The 17,014-nt window shown below is 33.7% G+C and overlaps 1 pseudogene; it reads left to right on the plus strand.

Moving 5' to 3' along the window:
• The window catches only part of LOC148938360 (uncharacterized), a 55,401-nt pseudogene extending 38,688 nt beyond the window's left edge, over positions 1–16,713 (plus strand).
• Positions 16,714–17,014: the final 301 nt, after the last annotated feature.

A 17,014-nucleotide genomic window follows, 5' to 3' on the forward strand; every position in this document is an offset into this window, starting at 1 on the left:
TATATATATATATATATATATATATATATATATATATATATATATATATATATATATATATATATATATATATATATATATATATATATATATATATATATATATATATATATATATATATATATATATATATATATATATATATATATATATATATATATATATATATATATAAATATATATATAAACATGGTCGTACGATGGGTGGGGGCAGGGGGGGACTGCTGCCCCCCTAGAACTTCAATTTAGACTAGATATGGCTGAAAAAGCAGATGTTTGAAAAAGCAGTTGAAGGAGGTAGATGGCTAAGAAAGCAGTTGATAAAAGGTAGCTGGTTGAAAAAGTTGGAAATAAACAGCCGAAATGACAAAATAAAAGTCAATCAAGGAGCAATTATCAATGATGTCTTGGAAAGATTTAGCTGTAATCTAAGAAGATTAATGCTGAAGCTTATCGATGATTTTTGAGGATTACTTATTAATAGAGATTTCATAGGTATGATAGAACTTGCTGGCAATGTAAGGTTTTTTGAACTGAAGATATGACTTCAACTTCCTTCCCCCACCCTTCATCACAGAATTGGCTGCCCCCCCCCCCTAGACAAGAAGCTACGTACTCCATGTATATATATATATATATATATATATATATATATATATATATATATATATATATATATATATATATATATATATATATATATATATATATATATATATATATATATATATATATATATATATATATATATATATATACTACTTGTTTATGTATTATTTATTGACAGGCTATACTATATATTTTATGAAATAAATTATAAAGACAATCAAATAGCTTTAAAATAACTATAAACTTTAATAAATAAACTTTAAACCCAGTTATTATTTCTTTCTTTCTTCTAAGTTTTCTGCAAAATATCCAGATTATGGCTAAAGTGACAGTTGTCAATATCCTAATTGTCAGCCACCTCAAGACGGTGCCAGTTTGAGTGTGCATAAAGGTTAACCTACAAGCATAATATAAGACATGTAAAAACAAATTAATCCTAAATAGTATGTAGAAATCAGTTCAAGCCTATTATCTTCCATTAAAGAAAAAACTTTCGTTGGTACTTCTTTCCGGATGTATAATTCTTTCTTAATCGAGATTATGATTTGCTAATAGGCTAATCAAAAATATGATAATGAAAAACGTGAAGGAGTCACAAATATTTCACAAAAAACGGGCAATGTCAACTTTCCTCACTTTCGTCAGACATGGTTAAGAGTTGCTCGTTTCCATTAGCCGTTTTACTTCAAAGGTTAAAAAATACGGAGTCACTCTATAAAGTATTACTCTATAGCTGAAGAGTAGGGTTAAGTTGTTTTCCTTAGCCGGTTTATTTTTAAATTCACCAAAATTATGGGATTACTCTATACGAAATCACATAGAATTACTGTATTGCTGAAAATACGGCTAAAAGCTGTTTGTTTCCCTTTGACGGTTTATTTTTAAATTTTTAATAAAAATAGAATCATTCTATGTATGGTTAAGGTTTAGTTGTTTCCTCTACCCGGTTTAGCTTTAGATTCATTCGAAAAAAATTACTCTATAACTAGAGCTATTCCACAGCTGAAAGTTTGGTTTAGAGTTGGTCAATTCCCTTAGCCGGTTTACTTTTAATTTCAAAAGAAAAAAAAGGGAATTTCTCTAAAACTAGAATCACTCTGAAGCTAAAAAGTATGGTTAAGAAATGGTTGTTTCCCTTAGCCACTTTGTTTTTATATTTACAAGAATTAGGAAATCACTTTATAGCTGAAAAAATGGTTAACAGTGTTAGCCATTTCACTTATTTGGTTTGTTTTAGATTCATAAGAATCATGGGATCACTTTACATAGCAATAAATTTGTGGTTAAAAGTTCGTCCTTTTCCTCAAATGATTTATTTGTAAATTCATAAAGACTATTGAATTTTATACAAAGAGGAGGGATTTATAATGATTATGAATACAAACGCAAAAAAAGGGGCAAGGGCAAGCAGAGGCTTTCATATGTATTACAGAAGATTCAGCATTTAGGTATCAGTTTTTTCCATCACTTCAACAGTTTTACTGAGCCCGTAACTCATACCTAAATGAGACTGCCAGAGACGAAGTGCCATCTTCACCACTAATACGATAAATTTCTCCGTTGGGTAATTACTCCGATAAATGCCTGTCAAAATGAACCGGACCAAAATGCCCTTTGTAAGAATCTAAAAGAAGACAGAACAAATCACAAAAGTCAACTTTTATGATTAAAACAAAACTGGAGCAGACTACCCCCCCCCTCTGTAGAAAAAATATCTCAGATTTAAAAAAAATCCAAGAATCAATGACTGTAAAAATCAAAAGCAAAACTAAAAAAAAAAAATGAAAACAAACTTGATTTTAATTTTCTTTTTATATTAGATGACGCTCCTCACAGATTGCCCTCATTTAAGCAGAGAGATACCATTTCTTGATGATCTGTGCAAAACTACATGAAGCCATCACAGTGGCTGAGGATCACTATTGGTTTTAGGCATCATAATCGTAGATATGATTACGATACAAACTCGAAGATATACCCCAGGAGTGTAAAAAATAAATAATAAAAGGAACTTAATATCAAAACCAGGGGTGGAGGGGATGCCTTCCATACCCAGGCCTAGAACCACTACTACCCAGGATCATCCAGATTTCAGAGAACAATTGTATTCCACTCTACGATGGGCCATGAGCTAGAAAGTTAAGCATATCAATTAAGTTTTAGAGGCATTTGGAAGGTGTCAGGTAGGAGACATACACCTTACAGAAAAAGTTCTAAGATAGTGACTAAAAAAAAAAATATAAAACAAAAGATATATATTTTCATACGGTTCTTTTGTGACAAGTTCAGTATGTCTTAAATCTTTTAAAAGTAGATAATTAAGCTTACAAAAACTAAAAAAAAGCATGTATATCTCTAATTTATGTGCTAAAGGAAGAAAAGTAAATTAAAAGGTAATTATAAGTTGTCACACAGGAGACATACAGCTCACAGAAAAAGTGTCAAAATTTTGACTTCAAAAAAATAATGAAAATAAATTATGTATATTATTATTATTATTAATTTTTTTTAATCCCACCTCCTCTCCTCTCAGTGGCACCAATAAATCAAAATGAACAACTACTTAAAACATTCACAAAAAAACTAAATCCCACCTACACATTAAATTTCAGAAAAATAGCAACCGAAGAGTGGTTTTTGCATTATTGTACTACTAACTCTAAAAAACTACAATAAAAAAAATTCTCCCGCTGAGAGGACGTCCTCCCGCCAAAGGAAGTCCCTGCTCGTGGTGACCACTTTACACCATTAAAAAACAAACATTCGTTAAAGTTCCAATTCTACGACGAGGCCACTAAAAAAAAAAAGAATAATAAAATATTTTTTCAGGGATTTAATAGAAAATTAGTCTATTATTTTTTAGGGAACCCAAAAGAAAAGAGGAAACATACATCCGCTCACCATGCATAGAGAAACATATATTTAATAAGACTGGAATAAAGGTTCCCCCCCCCTCCTCACCACAACCCTAACAACCTTGAAGGTAGCGCAACGGTCATTGTAACATACAGTTATGAGCAAGGGGGCTAAGTAGTTAATTATGTTAAATATTGATTTTTTTTAATTTCTCATGTATTATTAACTTATGTTAATTTCTGCTTGTTTTGAGTTTGACTCGGTTATTTATTGTAATTTCTGTTTGTTTTGGGTTTCATTTAAGGTTGTATTTAAAGTTATTTAAAACCACTAATTATAAATTTTATTGCATTTATAACATTTATTTATTATTAATGTATATTTATTAATATATATTTTATTTATTACTTCTATTTTATCATATATATTTATGCATTAATTTAATGTTTAAATTTATCTATTAATATAATATATTTAGATCAAATTTTATTTAATGATGGGAGCTAGAGTCTCCCATGAGGGAAGTGGTGTTCTAAATAAACAAATTAGTTTTAAGCAATAAATTATACATTTTTTATTAGGAGAGGTTTCTGAATTAATCTCTGGTAGGATTCTATTCGAACCTATCTTATTCGAACCAGAAAAATTTGGTATGTTTGACTTAAAACTTGTTACTTCTAACAGATAACTTGTCATCATAACGAAAATTGTTACTTTTAAGAAAAAATTTGGTATCTTTGAGGAAAACTTTTAAACTCAAGCAGAAAACGTGTTATCACTTATGAAAAAATGTGACTTCCAAGAAAAATTTGGGTGTGTTAAGTAAATGTTTGTTAGTATTAAGGAAAAAAGTTGTTACTTCGAAGAGAAGATTTGTTATCTTTGACGGTAAACTTCGTGCTGTTAGAAAAAATTCGTTACTTCTAAGAACTTTTTTTATCTTTGCTGGAAATTTTGCTAGTTTTTAGCAGAAATAATTTTATCTGTGAATATAAATTGTTACTTTTAAGATAGGATTTGTTATCTTATGACGGATAAGTTGGAGTTACAAAAAAAAATTGTTTCAGTTAAGAAAATACTTTTTATTACTAGGAGAAATTTAATTTTAAGTAAGTGTTTGTTAGTATTAAGGAAGAATGTTGTTACTTCGATGAGAAAATTTGTTCGTGTTAAGGAAAACTTGCTACTTATGTCAGGAAAGTTATTATCACAATCACAAAATTGTTACTTCTAAGAAAAAATTTGGTATCTTTGGTAGAAAACTTGTTAGTTTGAACTGAAAACGTGTTATCACTGAAGAAAATATTATTTCTAAGAGAAATATGAGTGTGTTAAGTAAAAGTTTGTTAGTTTTAAGGAAAAAGTTGATACTTCGAAGGAAAAATTTGTTAGTGTTAAGGAAAATTTGCTACTTCTAACATAAAACTTCTTATAACGAAACAAAATTGTTACTTCTAAGAAAGTTTGTTACTTCTAGCGGATAAGTTGTCATCATAACAAAAAATTGTTACTTCTAAGACAAAAATTTGGTATCTTTGACAGAAAACTTGCTAGTTCAAGCAGAAAACATGTTATCACTGACGAAAAGTGTAATTTCTAAGAGAAATTTGAGTATGTTAGTTAAAAGTGTGTTAGTTTTAAGTTAAAATGCTGTTACTTTGATGAGAAAATTTGTTAGCGTTAAGGAAAACTTGATACTTCTGGCAGAAAACTTCTTATCATAACGGAAAACTGTTACTTCTAAGAAAAATTTGGCATCTTTGACAGAAACCTTGCTGGTTCGAATAGAAAACTTGTTATTATAACTAAAAAATTGTTACTTCTAAGAAAAAAAAATTTGGTATCTTTGACAGAAAACTTGCTACTTCAAGCAGAAAACGTGTTATCATTGACGAAAAGTGTTATTTTTAAGAGAAATTTGAGTGTGTTAAGCAAAAGTATGTTAGTATTAAGGAAAAAAGTTGATGCATCGAAGAGAATATCTGTTAGTGTTAAGTAAAAGTTTGGTTGTATTAAGAAAGAATGTTGTTACTTTGAAGAGAAGGTTTTTTATTGTTAAACAAAAATTGCTAATTCTGACAGAAAAGTTGTTATCACATTTAAAAAGTTTTTACTTATAACGAAAAATTTTGTATATTTTGCAGAAAACTTGCTCTTTCTAACAGAAATCGTGTTATAACTGACCACAAATATTATTTCTAAGAGAACTTTGTGTGTGTTAAGTAAAAGTCTGTTAGTTTTATGGTAAAATGTTGTTACTTTGATGAGAAAATTTGTTAGTGTTAAGGAAAAGTTGTTACTTCTGACAGAAAACTTGTTATCATAATGTGATAATCCTTATTTCTAAGAAAAAATTTGGTATCTTTGGCAAAAAACTTGTTACTTCTAACAGATAAGTTGTCATCATAAAGAAAAAATGCTACTTCTAAGAAAATGTCTGTGGATGTGGGGGATGTGGTGATGGAAAAGGGATGTTTTAGAGTAGTTGTAGTGCTGCACTGTGGGCTGAATCGCTTGCGAAAGCCCGAATGAATGACTTGAAAATAAAATTTTTAGCGAGAAATGTCGGAAAAGTGTTTTTGGGGAGAAGGGTGAAGAGAGGAGAGGTCTTAGAGTATTTATAGTGTAACATTGTGAGGTGAAATGCTTAGCGTATCGAACAATAGTAAAGAAAAAAAAATGGGGGCTTCTCTGTTTTCAAAGGGGAGAGGGTGATATGTGGAGAGCTGGTGCTAGCGTGAAAAGAGTGTCGTAGCGCCATCCCGCTCTGGACCATAAGTATACTTTTTTATCGGTTTGGACATCTACTCTTCTCACACATGGATGCTCTGACGTTAGAGTGTTGCTGTAGAAACTCAAAGATAATTTTCTTATTTTTTTTATGTTTTTTTATTTTTTCAATTCCCACCTCCTCTCCTCTCGGTGACTTTCAAATTTTCTTTAACAATATCTCATAATTTATTTAACGTCACCTACTCTTTTCTTAAAAAAAAACTTCTTCAAAAAAATCAATATATTAAATTTATATAAAATTGAGCATTCCAAAATATATCAGGTTATAAAAATAGAGGTATACTACATTTCAAATTTCATAAACCTTTTAGGTTCATCCGATATCTCAGGCTGCCCTTCCCCCTTAGGACACCCCTTCCATCGTGACCTTAAATTACACTTTTCAAATCCTTTTTCATCAACCTCTATTTCCCCCGATATATAATTTACTTTTACCCCCATCCCCAAAAAAACAATATATAAAAAAAAAAAAAAACAAGAAATGAAAAAATCTACCTTTACAAAAAAATACTAATAGATAGAATGTCTCATTATCCCTTCACTTCATTTCCTTTACCTTTATTACTCATCTTACCTTTCCCCTTTGGCTGCTCAAAGATAATTTCCTTATTATTACTACCTTTAAAATATCTCGAGCGAGACCGTTTTTAGCCTCTTTTGTCATCTAGCAGAAGTCCGGATTCCGTCTCCTCGGAACGATTCAACAGTGAGCAAACCCCCCTGAATTGCGATGGGATGATCAGATTCCGTCCCAGGAATGAAACAACAGTGACCAAACTCCCCCACATCACGCGGGTGAGTGGGAACAAGAATTTTCCCCTTTGCACGTTTTGATATTTTTGCTGAAAAATGTGTCCTGGGTTGCGCCAGGGTTGAGATAAACTGTACGGTGGATTGGGTTCTCCCTCGATTGCGGCCTGTGCTCGGGGTGGTACCCTAATGGAGGGAGGGGTACTTAGGGTTCTCTAGCGGTGACATGGAACCCAATCATCAGAAGAAATTGTGTGTTTAGTATGCATCTCAAATCATCGCTATATGCATTTTCTCATGGTGATACCGTAAATAATGCCCCCGAAAGATGTCACTGTTAACACCTATCAAAAATTCAATTGAAAAATTGGATGTGTAAATAACTTGTTACGATACTGTGCCGCTTAACATCAATTGACATGTGTCTTCTTGGAATGATAGCCCGCTTGTATGGTGAACAATAAAAATCCTTACATCCATAAAAATAAAACCTCACCTCAAATGTCCTTCTTAACTAGAGTTAAAAAAATAATAAAAGGATATGAAAAAATAGGCTTAAAGGGAACGAGTACAGCCACTAGCATATTTCATGCCATTTTGAGAAAAAAGTAACCTAAAATGCATCCCTGGTGTATCTCTTGACCCAAAGTTTTACGGCTTATCGAAATTACATAGACAATGTATTCCCTTAAATTCAATTGTAGTATGTATGAAATCCCCCATGCTTCCGATATTTGGAAAGTTTGTTTCTTTATTATATACACCATTGGACTAAAAATGAAGATATTTATAGACAGTTTTGATAAGCTATGGCTATGTTTGTTAAAGACGAGTTAGTTTCTTGCAAAACCACATAAAATCAGAAAAAATGTTAAATGTTCATTTATTAACTACGCAATTGGACTAAAAATGAAGACATTATAAACATATTCTATTAGCTATTGCTAAGTTTGTTAAAGACGAGTTAGTTTCCTGCGAAACCACATAAAATCAGAAGAAATGTTAAATGTTTCCATATAAGCTACGCAATTGTACTAAAAATGAAGAAATTATACACAGTTTCAATTAGCTATTGGTAAGTTTGTTAAAGACGAGTTATTTTCTTGCAAAACCACATCAAATAAGAAAAAATGTTAAATGTTTCTTTATTAGCTACGCAATTGTACTAAAAATGAAGAAATTATACACAGTTTCAATTAGCTATTGGTAAGTTTGTTAAAGACGAGATATTTTCTTGCGAAACCATACAAAATCAAGGTTGCATACATTGTTTAATATTTTCATTAGTTAATTTTTAAAAAAGAAGGACATAAGAATGTACCCAAAGACCCCTTGAATCATCCCTCACCCCCCTCACATATCTTAAAGTTTTAATAAGTCACTTACAGTGTTTAACATTTTCACTAGCTATTTTGAAAGGAGCTTTGGTTCACTCCTAAGACAGCAATATAAATTTTTATCATTATTAGATATCGCTAATAATGCACTTAATTCCGGACGAGATACAGAAATGTACCCACTGAGCCCTTGAATCACCCCCCCCCCACCCCCTAAGAATATTAATGGTCTCATATGTCGCCTACATTGTTCGATATTTTCACTAGCTAATTTTGAAAAAGAAGGGCATAAGAATGTACCCGATGAACCTTTGAATTATACCCCCCCCCCCTAACAAAATTAAAGTTTTCATAATTCGCATACAGTGTTTAATATTTTCACTAGCTAATTTGAACAGAGATTTGTTTAACTCCTAAGAAATTATATAACTTTTTATAATTATTAGATATAACTAATAGTGCAATCCATTCTGGTAGAAATAAGCTTGAAAAGTTCTCACATGACAACTGGTCTATAGAAACAATGAACTTTTAAACTTTTCGTGAACGTCTGCAAACTGTTTCTAGCCATTTATTTTAACAGATCCGTCAAAAATGTGTTTGGAAAAAGACGTTTTCGCTGTATCTTAAATTTTTATAGTGACAAAAATTTCTTTTAATATGGATTTTATTGCTAGATGTTTGCATGAATAGCTGATGCGCTAAGGTTCGTAAATGTAAATAGTTATAATGAGGAAACATTTTATGTCATGGGGGGTGGGGATGGGGTGGTACTTTTAAGAAAAAATTGGGTAACTTTCTAAATGACATATTTGAAAATGTTAGATAAAAAGTAACAGGATTGGATGTTCATACCATCTGCTTGTCTAAATCTTCAAAGATGAGGTCAAAGTTGACGTTCTGCTAGCTTTTTTCTTACACATTTGTAACCCTTAATTTGAGCCTCTATATTTAAAATTGGGGTATTTAATAAAAAATGTTGGTGGGGTGGTAAGGGGTGTTGGGGGGCTGGGGATCGGTGGCCCCTGGAGGTTGAGGTTCATTGTGGTTAGAGTCATTGATGGTTTATACTCATAATTCTCTCACTAATCCAATATTGTGTAGTTGTTTATTATAGCGACCACAGAGTTTCACCCCAAATCATCTTCTAAAATGTCTCAAACTGTTTCACCCAAAAAACCCTAAAATGTCGATTAATTTGTTTCGCCCAAATAATCCCCTACAATTAATTTCTGAATGTTCCTTTTTTTCGGCATCATTTTGCGATGTAAGAGAAACCTTACGTAAATCCATTGACCTAGAAAGAGGTCTCAATGATCTTGCCCCGTTAGACGCTATTATCTGGCAATGATGTAAACTTCTGTCTGTATTCAATGGGCATTGAAACATCTAACCACATAACCATCAACAAACAGAACCATCAAACAATATCAAACCACATAACCAACAAACAATATAACCATCAAACAGGTCTAGAAAGAGGCACGTGATCTTGTTAGTCCAGGGATCCTAGGCCTCTGATTGGCTGAATTTTGTTCGTCCTGTATGTTAAGGACGCCCTCAGTTGTTCACCCAGAAATGGTAGCCCCCCTTCTACTTGAGTTCTCTTTTAAGTTTCTACGACAACGCTGGCAAACACCTAATTTTTAAAACTTTCCACTACGTTGAACAAAAGGTATATCTCAAAATTTGAGTGGATGTGTCTGAGGAAATGGTGGGCGTGAGAAGGGCGTTATTTGCCTTCCCATCACTTTTGACTATTAAATAGGGGACGAGCCTTTTCAATTTCCAATCCAATGAACCCTTTTTGAAGTTTTTGCGACAACGCTTTCTATAAAAACCTTATTTACCCCCAGGGCATAACTTTAAAATCTTACACTGAGGGCTGTGGGGGGAATTTGCTCCTCAAAGACATAATTTCAGTACTGTCCAACTACCTTGAACAACATTACTAACTCAAAATTTTATTGGATCTGTTTGGGGAAATGAGGGGTGTGGGAGGGGTGTCAGTTTTCTTCCCATCACTTTTTACTATTTGAAGGGCCCTGCTCCTTCGAAATTTCACACTTTTCAAATTATATTCGACAAAACACTCTATAAGAAGTTTATATGCCATCCAGGCACATCTTACAACCCTTGCCGTGAGGGGGGGGGGTAGCAGCATCACCGACATAATATCCAAAAATTTATACGCCGTGGAAAAAAATTACTGTCTACAACTTTTTAGTGGAGGTGTTTGGGTAAGGGGTGTGCGGGAGAGGGGGGTTATGTGACCTCCTATCACTTTCGACACTCAAAACGGGCCCTAGCACTTTAAATTTCCAATCAAAAGAGCTTTTTTGAAGTTTCTAAGACAGCACTGTTTATAAAAATCTTATAAGATCCCAGGGCATAACTTATAACCCTTGCCCTGAGGTCTCTGAGGGGGTTATCATTCTCAATGACCTAATTTCTAGAAATTTCAACTACTTTGAACAAAATGACTATCTAAAATTTTCGATTGGATGTGTTTGGCGACGTGGTGGGCGTGAGAGGGGGTTTAGTTGCCCTCCTATCACTTTCGACTATCAAACAGGGTACTAGCCCTTTAAATTTCCAATCAAAGAGGTTTTTTTGAAGTTTCTATGACAGCACTGTATATAAGAATCTTATATGATCCCAGGGTATATCTTATAACCCTTGCTTGGAGGTTTCTGAGGGGGTTATCCTTCTCACTGACCTAATTTTTCGAACTCTCAACTAAGTTGAACAAAATAGATATCTATAAATTATGATTGCATGTGTGGGGGGAAATGGCGTGAGGGGGGGGGGCTAGTTACCCTCCAAGCACTTTCGTCTATTAAAAAGGGCACTATTCTTCTCAATTTCTAATTGAAGGAGCCCCTTTTGAAGTTTCTACGACAACACTATCTATAAAAACCTTATATGCCTCCACGGCATAAATTATAACCCTCGCCCAGGGGGATCTGGGGTTTGTCATCCTCAAATACATAATGTTCGGAACTTTCAACTACGTTGAACGATATGGCTATCTCTAAACTTTAATTAAATATGTTTGGGAAAATGGTGGGCGTGAGAGGGGGGTTAGTTGGTTTTCATTCTATTTTGGCTATTAAAAAGGGAACTAGCCCTTTCAATTTCCAATCAAATGAGCCCTTTTTGAAATTTTTACTACAAAACGTTTTATAAAAACCTTATATGACCCAGGGCATAACTTATAACCATTGCCCTGAGGGTTGTGAGGGGGTTATCATCCTCAAAGACATAATTTCCAGAACTTAGCCGTTTTATTTCAAAGTAAAAGAACTATCGAGTCACTCAACAAAGTATTACTCTATACGTGAAGGTTAAGGCTCAGTCGTTTTCCTTAGCCGGTTTATTTTTAAATTTATCAAAACAAGGAATCACTCTATATGGAATCACACAGAATCGCTCTATAGCTGAAGGCATGGTTATAAGCTGTTTGTTTCCATTGGAGGGTTTATTCTTAAAATTTTAAGAAAGATAGAATCATTCTACGTTGAATCACTCTAAAGCTAAATCGTTAAGAGCTGGTTGCTTCCTCTGGCTGGTTAAATTTCAAATTCATTAGAGTAAAGGAATCACACTATAACTAGAATCATATTGCAGCTAAAAGTGTGGTTAAGACTTTGTCAATTCCCTTTGTCGGTTTACTTTTAATTTCAAAAGAAAAAAGAAATCACTCTATATATTTATCACTTTATAGAGGAATTTGTGGCAAAGAGTTAGTAGTTTTCCTCAAATCGTTTATTAGTAAATTCATAAGAATTATCAATTTTTCAAGAAGTACGTGGAAACAAACTGTAGATAAGGAGTGATGCCGATCAATAGTAACCAAAACTATAAGAAACAGATTCTTGATAATATTCGATATATCAAAATAATCAAATTTTGATGCTTATTCAAAATATATAAAATTCATAAAGTTTAATATTACCCATCAAAAATTATATGCCTGAGAAAATTTGCCTAATTTTTCAAAAACGCGGGAAACATCTCTAAACATCAAGTGATGTTAATGAAAATCACGCCCTGAGATTCAGCATATTAGAGAACCCTACTGTAGAGGTTCTAAGCTCCTATACACAAAAGTATGAAATTTTGAACTTCTTGCTAGAAGCAAGATCACAGGTGCGTGTTTATTTGTTGTTTTTATTTCAAGGGGTGATTGAATCAAAAAAGTGATCCTAGAAGATCGCTCATTCCAAATGTCGTAAAAATACAGCAATGTGGTACCTCACGTGTCTTCAAAGTACATTTCAAATCGCGAACCGAGCTCGAGTTTTTACTTCTAAATTCTGGGAAAATACACTACCAGAAACTACCAGCACAGCCTTTTGTATTTTTGCCGAAACGGTGTTATAAGTATCATTTAGTTGATCATCTTGCAGCTGGGCGCACAAATCAACCAAATTGTTCGAAGTGTGGATCAACTGATCACACTTCCGATCACCTAAACAAGTGCAATCAGCCAGCCTTCTGCACGAGCTGCAACTCAAGTGGACACACATGCTATAGCCTACGCTGTCCTACAAACAAGTCTACTAGGTCTGATATGAAATCCGGTGTTTCTCGAATTTCATGAACCTTTTGTCTTGGAATATAAACGGCAACTTTGCTGACCGATGTTGATTAATAACTGAAATGCCGAAAACCAGCCGTATCGTAAGTGTTCAAGAGCAGTTTGCCCTTCCATTGTCTGTGAATCAGTTAGACACTTTTCAGTCTCATTTGATGTATGCTGTTCCTGCTGAGTGTAAGCAGGCCCTTGGTCGACCCTCTGGTGAACTTGTAACTTACGTTCGGAGAGATAGTGAGTCAAAGATTTTATTCTCAACGCATAATATCCTTGCAGTGAAAGTAGGTGGTAATTTAGTAGTAGTTAACGTGTATCTGCCGACAGATTAAAGGGAAAACCATTCATATTCACATTTTGCCACCACTACATAAACTGCTCAGATGTCAAATGCAGTTCGTCCAGCTGAGGAAGCAGCTGTGCCTAAATGACAAATCAAAACAGGAACACAAGTAAAAGGTTGGTCACAAAATGCGGCTTTAGTTGATGCGTGTGATAAGGCTAAATTCCAGCTCTCAATATGAAAAGATTGTGGGTGTTGACAAACCGGAATAGTGATTGGAAGCAGGCTTCACACCAAACGTAAATTTGCCATTGAGCTAGCCAATCATCGCGCAGAAATTATTTGTAGGTCATCGGAAATTGCTCCGCAAAACCCCAGTAATATTTGGAGGTCCATGCAAGATAAAAAAAAAGCCACTGATGCAACGTCAATCCCCTTAGAGTCATGGAAAGAACACTAAGAACAAGAGTTTTCACCCCTGTGCCCAGAAAAAAGCACAAAATTCAAATCTTATCTAAATAACCAACTATCACATGCAAGTTGCACCGATCGTGTTGTATCAGTTTCCGACATTTGGAACACCGTCCGTCATCTTAAAAAAAAGAGAACTCAAGGTATTGACAAAACTTCTGCAGTCCTACAAAACCCGTCGTTTCTGCTTATTTTACATTTAAACCTAATATCCAGATGATTTTTTCACAAGGTATTGTTACTAGTACGTTATGCGTCGGAAGTCTTAAACCGGTACCAAAAAAGGGAAAGCCTCCTGGGGAATGCACCTCATTTCGACCTTTAACAGTATCTACCACTTTTTGCAAGATATTTGAACTTTTGACTATTGAGGAAATTAATACGAAATGCTAAACACGGCCTTTCTAGTTCGGTTTACAGCCTTAGCTTGGTTATGGACATGCTTTAAGTGCGGTGGTTTCAGTACTATTGGATGCCAAAGATTTTGGCAAATCTGTCGCTCTTGGCATACATGATGTACGACGAGCTTTTGACTCATTAATACACGAACAGATTGTACTTGAAATGGCAAAGCACGGCGTCTGCCGCTGAGAGATATGTATGAAAACCTTGAGGCCGAAACCAAGATCAAGTATGAGAAGCAAACAGATTCTGTTAGAAGCCCAGTAAAGAAGGGTGCTTGTCAAGGTGCACCCACTTCTGCTCCAGCTTTCAATAATAGCATGATTCCTGCACAATAAAATTATCTAAAATCTTGCACTTCGAAGAAAATTAAAAAAAATTTGAAAGAGAGTATGCAGCTATTGGTCTTGAATTCAACGCTTCAAAGTCACAAGTGCTATTGTTCAACTGGCCTGAAACGCTAAAGCCCGAATCCGTCACGCTCGGAAACACTAACATAGCACCAGCTGACCATATTGATTGGATGCGTTTGGATAAATGGTGGACGTGGAAGGGCTGTTAGCTGCCTTCCAATCACTTTTGACTATTAAAAAGAGCGCTAGCCACTCCAATTTCTAATTGAAAGAACCCTTTTTGAAGTTTATACAACAACTCCTTTGATAGGAAGTTCCCTGGTCTAAAACCAAAAAAAAAAAATAATAAATTGTGCCAACATCGTTCTTTACTTATGTAGCGCAATTGCGCTGCCTGAGATAGCGGTAACTCTAGTGGCAGCTGTACTATAAACGTATTGCCGTTGGGTCAATTGAACCTCATTTCCATAAAGTCCTGGAAGTTTCAACTTAACACTATTATCCAATGCTATATCATATGTGATAAGTCTTTTCTATAAACTGTATTTTCATATACCTCTTAAAATATTCATCTTAATGCTCTTGGCCTTATAAATAGTTGCAATAGAAGTAGTAGTTGAAGTAGAAGTGGTAACAGCTGTAACCATGATTACAACTGCTACTAACTCAAAAGTTGTATTTAATAGCATAATAAATCTGTAAAGAGTGGCCTTTACATTCAAAAAAAGAGTAGTCAGTATTTGGAGCTCATGTGAGGATTCACTCACCGCAAATTTCTTTTGCTATTATTTTTGCAAAACTCTAAAATTGTATCTTTAACTTAAAAAGAATTTATAGTTACGGCTCATTTGATAATTTTTTCTCAATAATAAAATCATGTGTCCTAAGTAATCGGTTTGGGTAAAATATCTGACAGGATTTCTAGAGCACAATTTCCAGAATTTTTTTTTTTTACATATTTTTAATTATTTTTTTGCAGTTTTTTCCATTTTTTTTATTGATTTGAAGAAGCGGATGACCGCTCAGACATAGGAGTCCGTTTTAAAATATAAACGGAAAGGTCTAGTTGTATCTGTAAGTATCTTTAACTATATATTACTTTAACCATAGTAGTTGTGACTATAAGTAGTTTTTCTTTAAAGCATCCTTATGTTAGTCTCGAGTTTGTAGTGCTAAAGCTTTATTTTTCTCTTCAATCTTATTATCTGTTTTTCAGGGCTTATGGTTTACACATTAGTTACTTAAAAACTAAGTACTAATGGGATATTATGAAGCCAGGACAAATTATGAAGAAACAATTAAACGAAGAGTACCGAAAGAATAAAAAGAAAGATGAGAACCAGAACAGAGTAGTAGCAGATGTATTTTTGACCCCTGCACAGAAAACGATTGTAGAGTGTGATCATAACTTTTTACATATCATAGGTCTACAATGAACTTGAAAAACTTATTGCTTAATACTGAAGATTATCAATGTGTTTTTGTAACTTTGGAATTTATATAGCTTACAAAAGAACAGAACAAATGAGTTAATCATATTGTTTCATAGGAATAAAAAAACAATAGAGTGGAGTAGAGAAATATTTTTGCAAACTGTCAAGAGACAAATTGAACGACAGAGTAATAACAAAAAAGAAAAAATTATTTTGGAAGAATTTCCGAAACTAATAAAACTCATTGGTGACAGTGACGCTGCTAATATTAACACAGCATCTGTTTCACGCTGGAGAATATGACGTCAGAAGCTTTAAAGTGTTTTGTGATGATCTAAATTGGGGCTATGGAACATTTGATCGCAAAAGTAGAGTATCTGAAATTTTGAACATAATTGCCAAGTCTACTTTCTGCTGGTTGACGTCGTATTCAGAAGTGCCAACTCTTTATGTAGTTTCTCGCATTAGAAAGAAGATAGATGATTCTTATCACTCTGCACGTCTCACAGATATTCTAAGATATACAAGCAGCATATACAGCCTAATAAAGCAACTTCATGGTGCATACCTTAGAAAGAGTGGGTGGATTACTGGAATTGATTCTAACCCAGGAACTCGAGTTATTGGAGAAAAACCTCAGTTTATTTGTGTAGAAGATTGTAACGCAGTGAAAGATAAGGTAGAGGAGCTGCTTCACAGATTGAATGAAGAAGGAATTAGGAGAGATGAAATAGCTGTTATCAAAACTGGGGTGTCGAAGGACATAATTAAGGATATTTTGCAAGAAGATGTTTCTACAAACGTAAATTATCCAATCATAAATCCGTAAGTAAAAATAATGACTAGTTTATTGATTTGATCTTGGAGGTTCTATAATAAAGGATGTGAAGAATCTCTTCTCATCTATGATGAGTAAGAAGTAATAGTTGTAGGGCAATAGTTCAATTGCCCTATTGTGAATCCATATTCACAATAGTCAGCCGGTCACAACTGGAGCCAATCTCATTTCTTTTTGACGCCAAATTCATTGATGTAGCACAGCACAGGGGGATCTACTAATGGGATCCAGGCTTGTGAACCTTTCCGTTTGACTTCATTTTTCTTCTTTATAAGAGATGATCTAATTTTCC

This window comes from Artemia sp. Qi Xiang Cuo, unplaced genomic scaffold (genome assembly GCF_049724085.1).
Source record: "Artemia sp. Qi Xiang Cuo unplaced genomic scaffold, ASM4972408v1 HiC_scaffold_2954, whole genome shotgun sequence".
NCBI lineage: Eukaryota > Metazoa > Arthropoda > Branchiopoda > Anostraca > Artemiidae > Artemia > Artemia sp. Qi Xiang Cuo.